Genomic DNA, 16,477 nt, shown 5'->3' with positions numbered 1-16,477 from the left:
CTCTCAGTTAACCACTACACATCCACCTCATACCTGCCTGAGATTTTCTACAGCAGTTTTGTGAAACCACTCATATCTACAGGAGATTTTTCTACAACAGTTTTGTGAAAAAGTAAAAATGGTGAACCTTCAGATAAAAAGCCAAGTGTTGATAAATAATGATTTGTATGGTGAAAGAATATTTGAGAACGGTATAAGGCTAGGAACTTCAACCTCATATAATGTAAACAATAAGTTTATTGATAATAAGCTGAACAATGATAAAGAAACACAAACAAAGTTTAATCTTCATTTAGAGGACTTTTCCATTTTTGTTCCTCTTAAACTAAGAGACAATAATGAAAAAGAAAATTTTGAAATTGATAATAACCATTATAAACTTATATACTGCCAGCCCATTGTTAAAGAAGAACAACACTTGATACAAAATCACGGAGGAATAATGATTCAAAAATGTGAAAGTGATCTTAATCCTAATGATTTTGATAAATTCGCCTACAATAATAAACAATATAATTTTCAATGTATAAGTATTACAAGCTTGAATCAGCTGATGAATGAAAGTAATGTGGAAGTAGATGCAGGCTGCGCTGAAATAATAACTCGGTGTACTTTAATAATTACGAGGCAGGGTTCAGAAGAACGAAAATTTAGACCCAGTGTTATTCTAAGTTTATTTTTGGTTTAAATGAATCAGTATATTCATTTACAATATCATTGCAGACATAATGGACTATAAAGATTTTACTAGAAAACGGAAAAGAATATACAAGTTTGATAATGATAATGATACTCCCAGTGAAAATGTTGTAAATTGAAAAAATGGTATACTGCTAAGAAGTCGTATAATCGGAGAAAAAAGAATACTCACGTCGATTATTTACAATACATGCATGCATGACCATTAACTTAATGAACCATTAACTATGCATTTTTCACTGAAATTAATTAAGAAATGATGATGATACTATGCAATGATGTAAAGAGATGGAAATTTATGAAGATGAAGTCAATAATGACATCATTGATGAACCAAACGAAGGTGTCAAAAAAGGCAACTAGTGGAAAAGAAGATGGAAATGGAATGGAGGATGATGTCAATAATGAACATCATCCCGTGACGACAACCAATGGAAAAAAGAAGATGGAAATGGAATGGAGAACATCATGATGTCAATGGAAAAGATGGAAATGGAATGGAGGAATGTCAATAATGAACATCCCGTGACGACAACCAATGGAAAAGAAGATGGAAATGGAATGGAGGATGATATCAATAATGAACATCATCCCGTGACGACAACCAATAGAAAAGAAGATGGAAATGGAATGGAGGATGATGTCAATAATGAACATCATCACGTGACGACAACCAATGGAAAAGAAGATGGAAATGGAATGGAGGAGGATGTCAATAATGAACATCATCACGTGACGACAACCAATGGAAAAGAAGATGGAAATGGAATGGAGGATGATGTCAATAATGAACATCATCACGTGATGACAACCAATGGAAAAGAAGATGGAAATGGAATGGAGGATGATGTCAATAATGAACATCATCACGTGACGACAACCAATGGAAAAGAAGATGGAAATGGAATGGAGGATGATGTCAATAATGAACATCATCACGTGACGACAACCAATGGAAAAGAAGATGGAAATGGAATGGAGGATGATGTCAATAATGAACATCATCACGTGACGACAACCAATGGAAAAGAAGATGGAAATGGAATGGAGGATGATGTCAATAATGAACATCATCCCGTGATGACAACCAATGGAAAAAAATGGAAAGATGGAGGATGAAATGGAATGGAGGATGATGTCAATAATGAACATCATCACGTGACGACAACCAATGGAAAAGAAGATGGAAATGGAATGGAGGATGATGTCAATAATGAACATCATCACGTGACGACAACCAATGGAAAAGAAGATGGAAATGGAATGGAGGATGATGTCAATAATGAACACCATCACGTGACGACAACCAATGGAAAAGAAGATGGAAATGGAATGGAGGATGATGTCAATAATGAACATCATCCGTGATGACAACCAATGGAAAAGAAGATGGAAATGGAATGGAGGAGGTCAATAATGTCAATAATGAACAATCAATGGAAAGAAGATGGAAATGGAATGAGGATGATGTCAATAAAAAGAAGATGAAAATGGAATGGAGGAGGAAATGGAATGGATATGATGAACATCATCCCGTGACGACAACCAATGGAAAAGAAGATGAAAATGGAATAGAGGATGATGTCAATAATAAACATCATCCCGTGACGACGACGACAACCAATGGAAAAGAAGATGAAAATGGAATAGAGGATGATGTCAATAATAAACATCATCCCGTGACGACGACGACAACCAATGGAAAAGAAGATGAAAATGGAATAGAGGATGATGTCAATAATAAACATCATATCACGTGATATAACAACCAATGGAAAAAAGATGGAAATGGAATGGAGGATGTGTAATAACATCATGATGATACAACCAATGGAAAAGAATAAATGGAAATGATGTCAATAATGAACATCAGGATGATGTCAGAAGATGGAAACATCATCAATAATGAACATCATCACGTGACGACAAACAATGGAAAAGAAGATGGAAATGGAATGGAGAGGATGATGACAACCAATAATGAATATGATCATGACAACATCACGTGACGACAACCAATGGAAAAGAAGATGGAAATGGAATGGAGGAGGATGTCAATAATGAACATCATCACGTGACGACAACCAATGGAAAAGAAGATGGAAATGGAATGGAGGATGATGTCAATAATGAACATCATCCCGTGATGACAACCAATGGAAAAGAAGATGGAAATGGAATGGAGGATGATGTCAATAATGAACATCATCACGTGACGACAACCAATGGAAAAAAGAAGATGGAAAATGGAATGGAGGATGATGTCAATAATGAACATCATCACGTGACGACAACCAATGGAAAAGAAGATGGAAATGGAATGGAGGATGATGTCAATAATGAACACCATCACGTGACGACAACCAATGGAAAAGAAGATGGAAATGGAATGGAGGATGATGTCAATAATGAACATCATCACGTGACGACAACCAATGGAAAAGAAGATGGAAATGATCTAAGAGTAATACTTAGGCAATTAATATTAACACAAATAAATCATCAAGTAATTCTATTAAAAAAGGTTGATATATTAAATAATAAAGTTGAAAAGATTGAAAAACGAGTTTAGAGATTAAAAAAAATGCCTAATTAGTAAAACAAAACTTACATATTTTTATTAATACTTGAATATATTAATTTAATTTAAGGTTTTGTTTATTCTTGATGGGTTAATATATATACTTAAAATATATACAGTATATACTCAACACATTTAGTTTTCATTGTATAGATTTTATATATATATAATAAAAAATGGATAATATATATATATATATATATATATATATATATATATATATATATATATATATATAAAATATATACTCATCACATTTAATTCAAACTGGAATGTATTCATTTAATTTAAAGTTTTGTTTATTCTTGATGGATTTTAATATATATAAATGGATTAATATATATAATATAATATATACTCAACACATTTAGTTTTCATTGTATTTTTTATTCAAACTGGAATATATTAATTTAAAATTGGTTTTGTTTATTCTTGTTGGATTATTTAATATACTTAATACTCAACACATTCAATTCAAACTGAAATGTATTCATTTAAATTTAAGGTTCTGTTTATTCTTGTTGGGTTAATATATATACTTAATATATATACTCAATACATTTAATTCAAACTGGAATGTATTAATTTAATTTAAGGTTTTGTTTATTCTTAATGGATTTTAATATATATATATATATATATATATATATATATATATATATATATATATATATAAACACATTTAGTTTTCATTGTACTTTTATTCAAACTGGAATATATTCATTTAAAAATTTAAGGTTTTCTTTAAACTAAAATGTATATATTATATATATTATATATATATATATATATATATATATATATATATATATATATATATATATATATATATATATATATATATATATATATATATATATATATATATATATATATATATATATATATATAAATATATATATGTGTGGATTATAATATACTGAATCACATCAACACACCTAATTTTTTTCATTGTATATTTTTTTATTCAATCCGGAATGTATTCATTTAATTTAAGTTTTTATTAAACTGATATATATATATATAGAAATATATATAAGCATATTTTCTTCTTTGTATATTATTATAAAAAAATAAAAAAATATTCTCAAAGTTTAATTTTTTATATTGTATTTATTCAAAAAACCGTTTTTATCATTCTCGTCTATACATCCATAAACACTAATCAGAGAACCAGCCCCTAAAAGTTAGCCCAAGACTAATTGATCGTTTGGGGAGCTAGGCCAATATAGTATGGCCTAATTCTATAGGCTAAAATAATTAACATCTCTATCTTATCCAAACCTAAAAATCTAAATTTAGTTAGCCCAACTAATTAACTGATTGTTCGAGGACATCCAACTAGCCTAACTAACTAATTTATTGTTTGAGAGGCTAGGCTAATGATAATGATACATTCAGTGAAAAATGTTGTATGCGGCTAAGAAATCGTATAATCGGAGAAAAAAGGCATATTCACAGCAATTATTTACAGTATATATGTATGCATTTATCGAAAGAAACCATTTACATTGAAAAATGTTAATGGTGATATGCATTGGCTTCAATATACTTGATTGATATGATCTTAAGTGAAAAGTTAGAAATTGATAATAACCATTATAAACTTATATATACTCCCAGCCCATTGTTAAAGAAGAACAACAACATTTGAACAAAATCACGGAGGAATAATGATTCAAAAATGTGAAAGTGATCTTAATCCTAATGATTTTGATAAAAATTCGCCTACAATAATAAACAATATAATTTTCAATGTATAAGTATTACAATCATTCTTTTACTACAAATAAAACCTGATTAAACCTCGATATTTTTTCAATTATTATTTTCAATGGGTTGGGGAAGATAGAGATGGAAGTAACAAGATAAGTATGAACAATCAGAACAATCATTCTTTTATTTCTACAAAAAAAAAGATTAAACCTCGATATTTTTTCAATTATTATTTTCAACGGAGAAGACAGTAAGTTTTGGGTTAGGCTATACTATATTGATTAATAATTAACCTAGCTCAGTTAGTTAGTTGGGTTAACTAAGTTTAGATTTTTGGGAGTTTGGGGAAGGTAGTAAGTGTGCTATACCATATTGTATTGGGTTAACTAAATTTAGATCTTTAGGGGTTTGAAAAAGATAGAGATGTAAGTAACAAATATTGGATTAGGTCATTGTAGTGATTGGTCTAACCTCCCGTAAACCTCGATATTTTTTTTCAGTTATTGTTTTCAACGAAGACAGTAAGTGTTGGATACTATATTGATTAGCCTAGCATCCCGAACAATAAATTAGTTAGTTGGGTAAGGTAAGTGTTGGATTGGGTCATACTGTAGTGATTGGTAGCTGGACTAGGTTAATATCCAGACAGAATTAGGCCAATATAGTATGGCCTAGTTCAATTAAAACGATCAATTAAGAAATGATATAAAAAAGTTTTTGAATGAATACAATATAAAATATATATAATATAATATATAAAAAAATATATATATATATATATATATATATATATATATATATATATATATATATATATATATATATATATATATATATCAGGTTAATAAACAAAACCTTAAATTAAATGAATACATTCTATTGAGTATATTATTTTTATTTAATCCATATATTGAATAAAAATACTTATGTGTTGAGTTTAATAAACAAAACCTTAAATTTTTAAATAAATATTTGTTTGAATAAAAAGTACAATGAAAATTAAATGTGTTGAGTATATATATATTATATGAAAATATTAATCCAACAAGAATAAACAATACCTTTTAAATTAAATAAATATAATGTTCCAGTTATTTTTTAAAAGTATATTAATCCACCAAGAATAAACAAAACTTTGAATTATTAAATGAAAAAATATATTCAAGTATTTTCAGTTTAATAATGTAAGTTTTGTTTTACTAATTAGACAATTTTTTAAATTTCTTAACTGGTTTATTAATCTTTTCAACTTTATTATTTAAAAAAATATATCAACCTTTTTCAATAGAATTACTTGATGATTTATTTGTGTTGATATTAATTGAATAAGCATTACTCTCAGATCATTTCCATCTTCTTTTCCACTAGTTGTCACGTGAGGGACTATGTCTGTGTATGATATTGTAAAAATGAATATGTTGATTCATTTAAACCAAAAGGAACAAGATAAGTGAACAATCAGAACAATCATTCTTTTATTACTACAAAAAAAAAAAAACTGATTAAACCTCGATATTTTTTCAAGTTTTATTTTCAACGGAGAAGACAGTAAGTGTTGGGTTATTAGTAATTATGAGACAGGGTTCAGAAGAACGAAAATTTAGAACCAGTGTTCTTCTTCCTTCAGCTAGACTTATGTCAAGAATATGCCCTAAATTAACTCCAGTAAAAAAACTGAAAACATTAAACAATACAAAACGTTTAAATTGATTTCTTGTATTATACGGAACCTTCAATAACCAAATAAAAAAAATACCATGAATAATACCAGTTAATAAGTTAGCTTTAATAATGTTAGACAAATGAATATATCCTCCCAGTGTAGCTATTAAGTTAGCTAATGTAAATGTTGCATATACTTTTTTTAAATGTTTTCTAATTAAATCATATCTTGATATATAAAAACATTTATATGCATTTTTAAAATACACTTCAACCGAATACTTTAAATTTTGTTCAATCAATTTTTTTACATTGTTAATCCAAGTTATCTTTTACTGTAATAATTAGAAAAACAACTATAAATATACTTTTTAAAATAATATAAAAAAATTGATAAAAAAATATTTTTGGTTTGTGAAAAGAATTATTTTTCATAAGGGTTCTAATAGAATATCTAAATTTATTTCAATTAATTATTTGATTGATTCATATTATTATTTTATATATATATATATATATATATATATATATATATATATATATATATATATATATATATATATATATATATATATATATATATATATATATATATATATATATAGAGAGAGAGAGAGAGAGAGAGAGAGAGAGAGAGAGATAGAGAAATAACCAATTCACATTCATATGCTTGAATTGGATATATATATATATGTATATATATATATATATTATATATATATATATTTTTTTTTCTTATTAAAACCCCTACAAGAAATTAAATTTTTTCACTAAATATACTACTAAAGACGAAGAATAATTCACATTCATTTACCATTATTTGATTGATGAGATTCATACTATTGGCAGATGAATGAATTGGTTATTTTTACATCTATATATATATTGAATTTGAAACAAGTTTAAATAAAAATGCATTATTAGATACATTTTCAAATCCAAAGTTTGTTCCAAGTATCTATATATATATATGAAAGATTTTGAGAAAAATAAAAATAAAAATGCAGACAAATTAAAAAATAAAAATGCAGTATTACTGATTCTAATAGAGTAAGGCATGTTTCAAGTAATCATTATTTGATTGATTCATGTGAATTACTTTTTATCTATTTTTCATTATTTATATATATATATATAAATTTACACCTTTCATTTTCATTTATAAAAATTTAAAGAAAATAAAAGGATTTTAATAGTAATATAAATTATTACACCATAATTACAGAAAAAAATTTACCTTAATATACTATTCTAATAACTAACAAAAAAGAATTATGCTCAATAATAATTATTAATAAAAAAATATAAAATGTGGTTCTTTAAAAAAATATTTTAAATATACCAAAAATTTAAGATGGATAACTAAAATGTACTATTTTTTCAAAATAAAATAAAAAATACCCAAAATCTCAAATGTATAATAATAATAATTTTTCATAAATTGAATTAAAAACTTGGAAAAGTTTTTATTGACGAGTTTCTGTATATTTAGGATATGTCAAAATAATAATAGTTATCATTATGTTGAGTTATATATAGTATTATAATTATCATAGTATTTTTATTGACGAGTTTCTGTATATTTAGGATATGTCAAAATAATAATAGTTATCATTATGTTGAGTTATATATAGTATTATAATTATCATAGTATTTTTATATTTTTTTTATATCAATATCATATAAAAATTTCAAATTTTTTTCGTCAATTATAATTTTTTGTGAAAATATGACATATAAAGTTTTACTATTATTATTTTTATTATTATTATTATTATTATTATTATTATTATTATTATTATTATTATTATTATTATTATTATTATTATTATTATTATTATTATTATTATATAAGAATAATTTGGTTTTATTCTTACGCATATAATCTCTAAAACACATTTCCCCTTGGGTATTGAATTGGGAATAGCGCTTTTAAAATCATTATCACCGTCACAATTAATTTTATTTTTATTAAAATAATTTAAAAATAAATGAGAGCAAGTTTTTATATATATATATAATTTTGTAAATAAAATAATTATATATTTTTTATATATATGTTAAATATATCTTAAATATTGTTGATCAAGATGATATTTTGCATTATTGAATATATCATTTTTTCACGGGAAAACTAAAATTTAAAATTTTTCCAATCACTATACGTGATATTATTATTATTATTATTATTTCCCTCTGTAATGTATACCAAAATTGCTTCAGTAAGAAATATAGGTGTGTATTTATTAAAAGTTCGAGATAAATGACTAACTTCATCAGTATGAAAATAAAATGTGCAAAAACCAAAATCTCTAGATTTAATAATGTTATTCATACTTAATTTTAAAAGCTCTGGTAAATCTAACCATAACGTTCAACAATGTTTTTGTGTACATCTGGACAAATATTAAAAAACGAATTATTGTGAATTTCCCCAATGTCATAATTTTTATTATTATTATTATTATTATTTTTATTATTATTATTATTATTATTGTTTATGATATATTCCAATATTTTCAATGCAATCATCATCATCATCATTGTATATAAATTGACGTATAATGCTTTTTTTTTTTGTAGGAATTTGATCTATAAAGAAATAAGGATTTACAGTAATGAGAATCCAACCAAATGTTGGTTGTTCAAAACCATATTGCAAAAAAATAATATAAAATTTTTTATTATTATTATATTTTATTCTAACACATAATTTAGTACATACTGTATCATTAAATTCTTTCGTTTCCCACAAATAAACTCTATCTCTATTTTCAAGTTTTAATTTAAAAAATTCTAAGTTATTTTCAAAAATCCAATGATTTTCAGGTATAAATGTTCGGTGATGATTAACGTATCGTTTATCAAGAATGTTTTTTGTTATTTTATATAATAACTCAATATTCTTGAACTTTATACTGGGAATGGAACTTTTAATATTCATTTTTTATATCCAATATAAATTTATTATCAAATTTATTATAAATACGAGAGTGATACGTTTTATCATGAGAATAATATATTTTATATCGAATAAAATTTTTATGACACGAAATAAAGTCGTTTATACTCTTATTAAGAGTTTGAGGTAAATCTGAAAATTGTGATTGAAGTTTAGTTTTATTTTGATAAATTGTTTTGTGTCAAATGTTTTTTAATAATAAAAATGATGATAATTGTTGCTCATTGACATCTTTGAGTAAAGACTGACGTATTATATTATCATCTAGTTTTATAAAATTATCATCATCTTTATTTTTTTCTACAAATGAATTTAGGGTCATCATAAATAAATGTGGGTTGGTAGTAAGGTGTATCGTATGTATATAATTTTTTATATCATCAACACAGAAATACACGTAAAAAAATTTTTTTTTGTATTTTATTCTAAAGAAACAATTATTAAAATTAAAAAAGTATAATTGATCTATATCTTTAATGTTTATTTTAAAAAACTAAATTATTTTAAAAATCCATTGATCTTGGAATAGTCGTCCTTCCATATTTGTAATGTTTTGCTTAAATACTTCCAAACCCAAGAAAAATTGAAAACCAATCTCTTCTTTAAATTTAGGATGAAATTCGTGGTAAAATTTATAATTAGAAAAATCAGTATTATTACTATTATTTACTATATAAAATACATTTGGTTCTGTAATAAATATTTTGTTAAATTTATCAAAAATTTGGGATGGATAATTATAATGATAAAATGTATCATCTTTGATATAAAATGAAAAATACCCAAAGTCTTTAGATGTAATAGAATTTTTCATAGAATGAATTAAAAGCCGGGGAAAGTTTTTATTGACAAGTTCTATATAAACAGGATAAATGTTAAAGAAATAATAATAATTATCATCATTATATTGAGTCATAGTATAACTGTTATTATTTGTATTATTATATTTTTTTATATCATCATCATCATCATATAAAAATTTCCTAACGAGATTTTTTTCGTTTTCATTGTTTATGGGTGCATGTTTTATAAAAAAAAATGAGGATTAAAAGTAATGTTAATCCAACCAAACTTCATAACAGTCTTATAATCTTCATCTTTAAAATAATAATCAATTGTAGTTTTTTGTGAAAAAGTAACATAAAATTTTATTATTATCATAAGAAAAAAAATTGGGTTTTATTCTGACACATAAATCAATATTTTTTTCTCGTTCATCGTGATCATTATTATTATTATTAAACCAATATAACCTATCTATATCTTCAAGGTTTAATTTAAAAAATTGCAAATTATTTTCATAAATCCATTGATTTTCAGGAATAATTGTTCTATTTCACAAAGCGTATTGATCATTGAAAATACATCTCGCTTTTTCGTATAAAGTCGTGAGATCGGGAATTAACTCGGGAATAGCACTTTTAAAATTATTATTATTATTATTATTATTATTATTATTATTATTATTATTATTATTATTATTATGTTCACAATTTTTGTTAGTAAAATTCATTTTTTATTTAAGAATTGCAATTTTTCTTAAAAAAACTACATATATAATAATATAAATTATTATTATTTTTATTTATATATATAAATAAAAAATTAATACAATATAAATTTTTATAAATTGATGTTATATATCCAATATATATTTATTGTCAAATTTATTATAAATACGAGATTGATACGTTTTATCACGAGAATAATATAATTTATATTGAATAAAATTTTTATGACACAAAATAAAATCATTTACACTCTTTTTAAGAATTTGCGGTAAATCTAAAATTTGTGATTGAAGCTTAGTCTTGTTTTGATAAATTGTTTCGTAAAAAATATCTTTTAATGAAAACGACGACGATCGTTGTTTATTACTGTCTTCAAATAAAGACTTATGTACTAACATATATGTACAATAAAGGTCATAACAAGCAATAAAATTAGTGCCTTTTAAATAGTCATTTAATAAAGAAAGTACGGTTGTCATAAACAAATCTGGGTTAGTAGTAAGGTATATCGTATGCTCATTATTTTTGTTAATACATAAATGTATATAAAAAATGGTTTCTTTGTTATGTTCTATTCTAAAGAAACAGTTATTGTTATCAAAAAAATATAAGTGGTCTACATTTTTAACGTTTACTTTAAAAAACTCAAAATTATTTTCAAAAATCCATCGATCTTGTGGAATGGTCATCAATCCATATTTGTAATGTTTAAAAAATTTTGAAATTAAAAAAGTAAAGTCTATATATTTATATATATATTTAATAAAGTTGGGATGAGTAAACTTTTGTTCATTCATATTTTTCCATTCAAAATTAAAAAGAAGAAATTATATATATACATATATATATATATATATATATATATATATATATATATATATATATATATATATATATATATATATATATATATATTTATATAAAAAAATATATACAATTACAAATTTTATAAAATATCCAATATAAATTTATTATCAAATTTATTGTAAATACGAGATTGATATGATATGTAATTTTAGAATAATATAATTTGTACTGAACAAAGTTTTTTTGACATGAAATAAAGTTATTTATGCTCTTATTAAGAGTTTAGTGTTTTTTAAAATTGTGGTTGAAGTTAAACCTATTTTATTTTTGATAAATTGTTTCTTTAAAATTGACAAATATCTTTTAACGAAAATGATGATTGTTGCTCTTTGATATCTTTGAGTAAAGACTCATAACTTTGATCACTTAACACGGAACATATGGTCGTTGTCATCATCATCATCATAAATAAATATGGGTTGGTAGTAAGATTTATCAAATGTACATTATCATTTTTGTTAATACGTAAATGTACATAAAAAATGGTTCCTTTATTAATTCTAAAGTAAACATCAATTTTATTATTATTATTATAATAATAAAAAAATATAATCGGTCAATATCTTTAATGTTTATTTTAAAAAGCTCTAAATTATTGTAAAAAATCCATTGGTCTTGTGGAATGGTCGTTCTTCCATATTTGTAATAAAATGCTACAATTCAAAACCTAAAAAAAAGGGTTTTCTATAATTAATTATCTTCATCGCTTCAAAGTTGGGATGAAACATTTTAATACATTCTTAGTAATTATTATTATTATTATTATTATTATTATTATTATTAAGAGGTATATTTAATCCTAAAAGAAACATCTTATTAAATTCATCAAACATTAAAGATTCTCGGTAACAATCACTATCGTTAACATTATTTTTCTTATTTTTTTTAATATATAAGATACATTTTGTTCTATAATAAATGTTTTATTAAATTTATCAAAAATTCGAGATGGATAATTATAAAAAACTTTATTATTTTCAAAATAAAATGAAGAATACCCAAAATCTTTAGATGTAATTGAATTTTTCATAGATTGAATTAAAAGCTCAGAAAAGTTTTGATTGATGAATTCTTCTGTATAATATTTGGGATAAATGTCAAAATGATAATAACACTAATAGTGAGTTATATAATTATTATTATTATTATTATTATTATTATTATTATTATTATTATTATTATTATTATTATTATTATTAATATCATTTTAGACATCATCAAAAAATTTACTAATGAAATTTTTTTTATTTTCATTACTTATAGGTATGTGTCTTATAAAAAAATGAGGATTAAAAGTAATGTTAATCCAACCAAACCTTGTAAAATTAAATTTTTGTGAAAAAATAATATATAAGCCCCTATTACTATTATTATATGAAGAATTGGGTTTTATCCTTACGCATAAATCAATAATATTTTTCCATTTATCAAACCAATATAACCCATCTATATCTTCAAGGTTAATTTGAAAAAATGTAGATTATTTTCATAAATCCATTGATTTTCAGGAATAATTGTGCTGTTGCACAAAGTGTATTGATTGTCAAAAATACATCTCGCTTTTTTCTTCTGTATAAGGTCGCTAAATGATAATAATAATAACAGTACTTGTATAAAACTGGGAAGAGCACTTTTAAATTGTTCATTTATTGTTTTATTTTTTCATTACATTTTTATATATAAATTTTTGTATATATATAAAATAAAATATTTTTCTATTCGAAATTATTAAAAGGTGTATATTTTAATAGTAGTATATAATACGTGTGAATATGACTGGGTTGGTAATGAGTCGTAGTATTTCTTTTTTATATAGCACTCCCTTCATATTTTTTTAATAAAATAACCTTTTACTAAAATAACCTTTTGTTTTTATTTTTAATATATTATTTTACTAAAATAAAATAAATATAAATGTTTGTATATGTATATAAAAAAAATGATAGAAATTATTTAATAATTATATAAATTAATTATATATATACATATATTTTTATATATATATATATATATAAATATATAAATATATAATTATATTTTATTTTATATATATATATATATATATATATATATATATATATATATATATAAAATATATATATATATATATATATATATATATATATATATATATATATATATATATATATATATATATATATATATATATATATATATATATATATATATATATATATATATATATAAATAATGTTCTAAAGAAATTTAATACTTTGGCAGATGAATGGCTTATCCAAACCCCAAGAAAAAAATATGAAACATTTATACCATTGGTTTTTTTAAATAACTTAGATTTTTTAAATTAATAATTGAAAATATAAATATTTATTTTTTGGGAAAACATACAATTTTCAAACTTTTAATTTCATTTTTTAAAGATGATTCGGTAAACAATCTCGTATTTTTTAAGTTAATTTTTAAAAAATTTGATGGAAAGTTTTTAGGGTGTATATATATTTATCATTTACAAATAAAATTTTTATTATATTATATATATATATATAATTTTATTATATATATATATATAATAATATAAAATATAACATGATTAAATTTTTTTCTTTATTCTTTTTAAATTATATTTAAAAAATATATATAAATAAATATATATATTAAAATATAATTTATTTATTATTTTAAAATATATAAATCATTTCATTATATTTTATTTATACATATATAGAAGTAAAAATAATGGAGTGTACAATATTATCTTCAAAAGCTATTCTTCCTCAAAAAAATTATATAAATTATTATTATGAAATATTTAGTCCTATTGATGAAAAAATACCCCCTGAATAGTAAATTAATATTTTCTGATATTAATTTAAATTCTTCTATAAATAATTTTTACGTAAAATTAGAAAGCAAATATGATGAAGAAGGAGAAAATATAGATGTATTGGGAGGAATTATTGATAAAGATTATAAAGGTAAAATATAAGAATAATACTTTATAACCTTTCAAATTTAAAAGAAAAAATAATAAAAAGAGGAGATATTATAACTGTCGCAAGGTTATTAAAATATTCGAATGATGAAATTAATTTTGATGGAATGGAAAATAATAATTATTTACCCAAAAAAATGACTGAAGGTTCCGTCGGATGGGACATATATACACCTCAATCAAAAGTTATAAATGAAAATAGTGTTGTTACCATTTCTACTGGTATAAAAATTCCTCATTCATTATCATGTCATATTAGATATGCGAGTCGATCTGGTTTAGCTTTAAATTCATCAATTATTGTAATTTATGGGGATGAATGGGGAGATTTTGTATTGCTAAATTTATCTAATAATAATAAATATAATATTCAAAAAGGAAATCGTATTTGTCAGATTATTTACGAACAATAGTTTAATATTGCTGATTGTTGTTTAATATTTTTATTTTTATATAAAAGAGGTGATTCATTTGTCAATAAACTTTTCTTTTTCCCGAGTGATAAATAATAAGTTATAGCATAAATAGCTTCTAAAAATAAATTACGTTTTAAATCTCTTTCACTGTTGTTGTTATCATCATCAGAATCATTAAAATTTTCATTACATAATTTAGCAATTTTTAATACTTGATAAAAATCTATATCCTTTAGATTAATGATAGCATCATGTATTATATTCTTAGAATTATCTGAGATGAAATTCCAGTTTATTAATCCGTAATTATAATCTCTTCCAAAATACATAAAATGTAGAATAACTTAATTTATAAGTTGATCATAATTTAAATTTAATTTATTAGACTATATATTTAAATTATATACAAATCCCATTTTTGTGTTAAAATCTGGAGTAACGAGCGTAATATTTTCATTTTTTAAAAATATTATCATTGCTAAAATATCAGAATCGAGAGAAATGATAACATTTCTTCCTTTAGAAAGATTTTGATTTAAATAATTTACCAATACAAATTCCCCTTCTCCACGATTTCGTTCATCAATGTTCATATTCATTAAAAAAAACAAATTTAATAGGTAATAACTGTGTATTCATTTTTTCTTGTAATTTTTCAAAACTAGATTTTATTAATGTTTTTACATTTATATGTTTATAGATATTTTCTCTCTTTCCTTCGTATATTTTATTTTTTGAAACTGGGGGATAACCATCAATGGCTAAATAAAATGTAATTATACCGTCTTTAACGCAAAAAAAACCACATACTTGTTCAACGTAATAAAAAATAGTGCTACTAATTTTTTCGGCGTGAATTTCAATATCTTCATTAATATTTGTTATGCACTGATGTAAAAAATGAGTACCGTCTACCCCAATAAAATTTAAATTACCATTTCCCATTAATTGTTGATTATCATTATTAGAAAAAAATGAGATGATGATGATGATGATGATGATGGTAGAAGAATTTGAGTAAAAGAACTTTTTATATGTTTCATTAAATTATGGACTCCCATATTTTATTTTATAAAAAAATGATGATTTTAT

Source organism: Macrobrachium rosenbergii, chromosome 37 (genome assembly GCF_040412425.1).
Source record: "Macrobrachium rosenbergii isolate ZJJX-2024 chromosome 37, ASM4041242v1, whole genome shotgun sequence".
NCBI classification, from domain to species: Eukaryota; Metazoa; Arthropoda; class Malacostraca; order Decapoda; family Palaemonidae; genus Macrobrachium; species Macrobrachium rosenbergii.
This window is presented reverse-complemented; position numbering follows the sequence as displayed.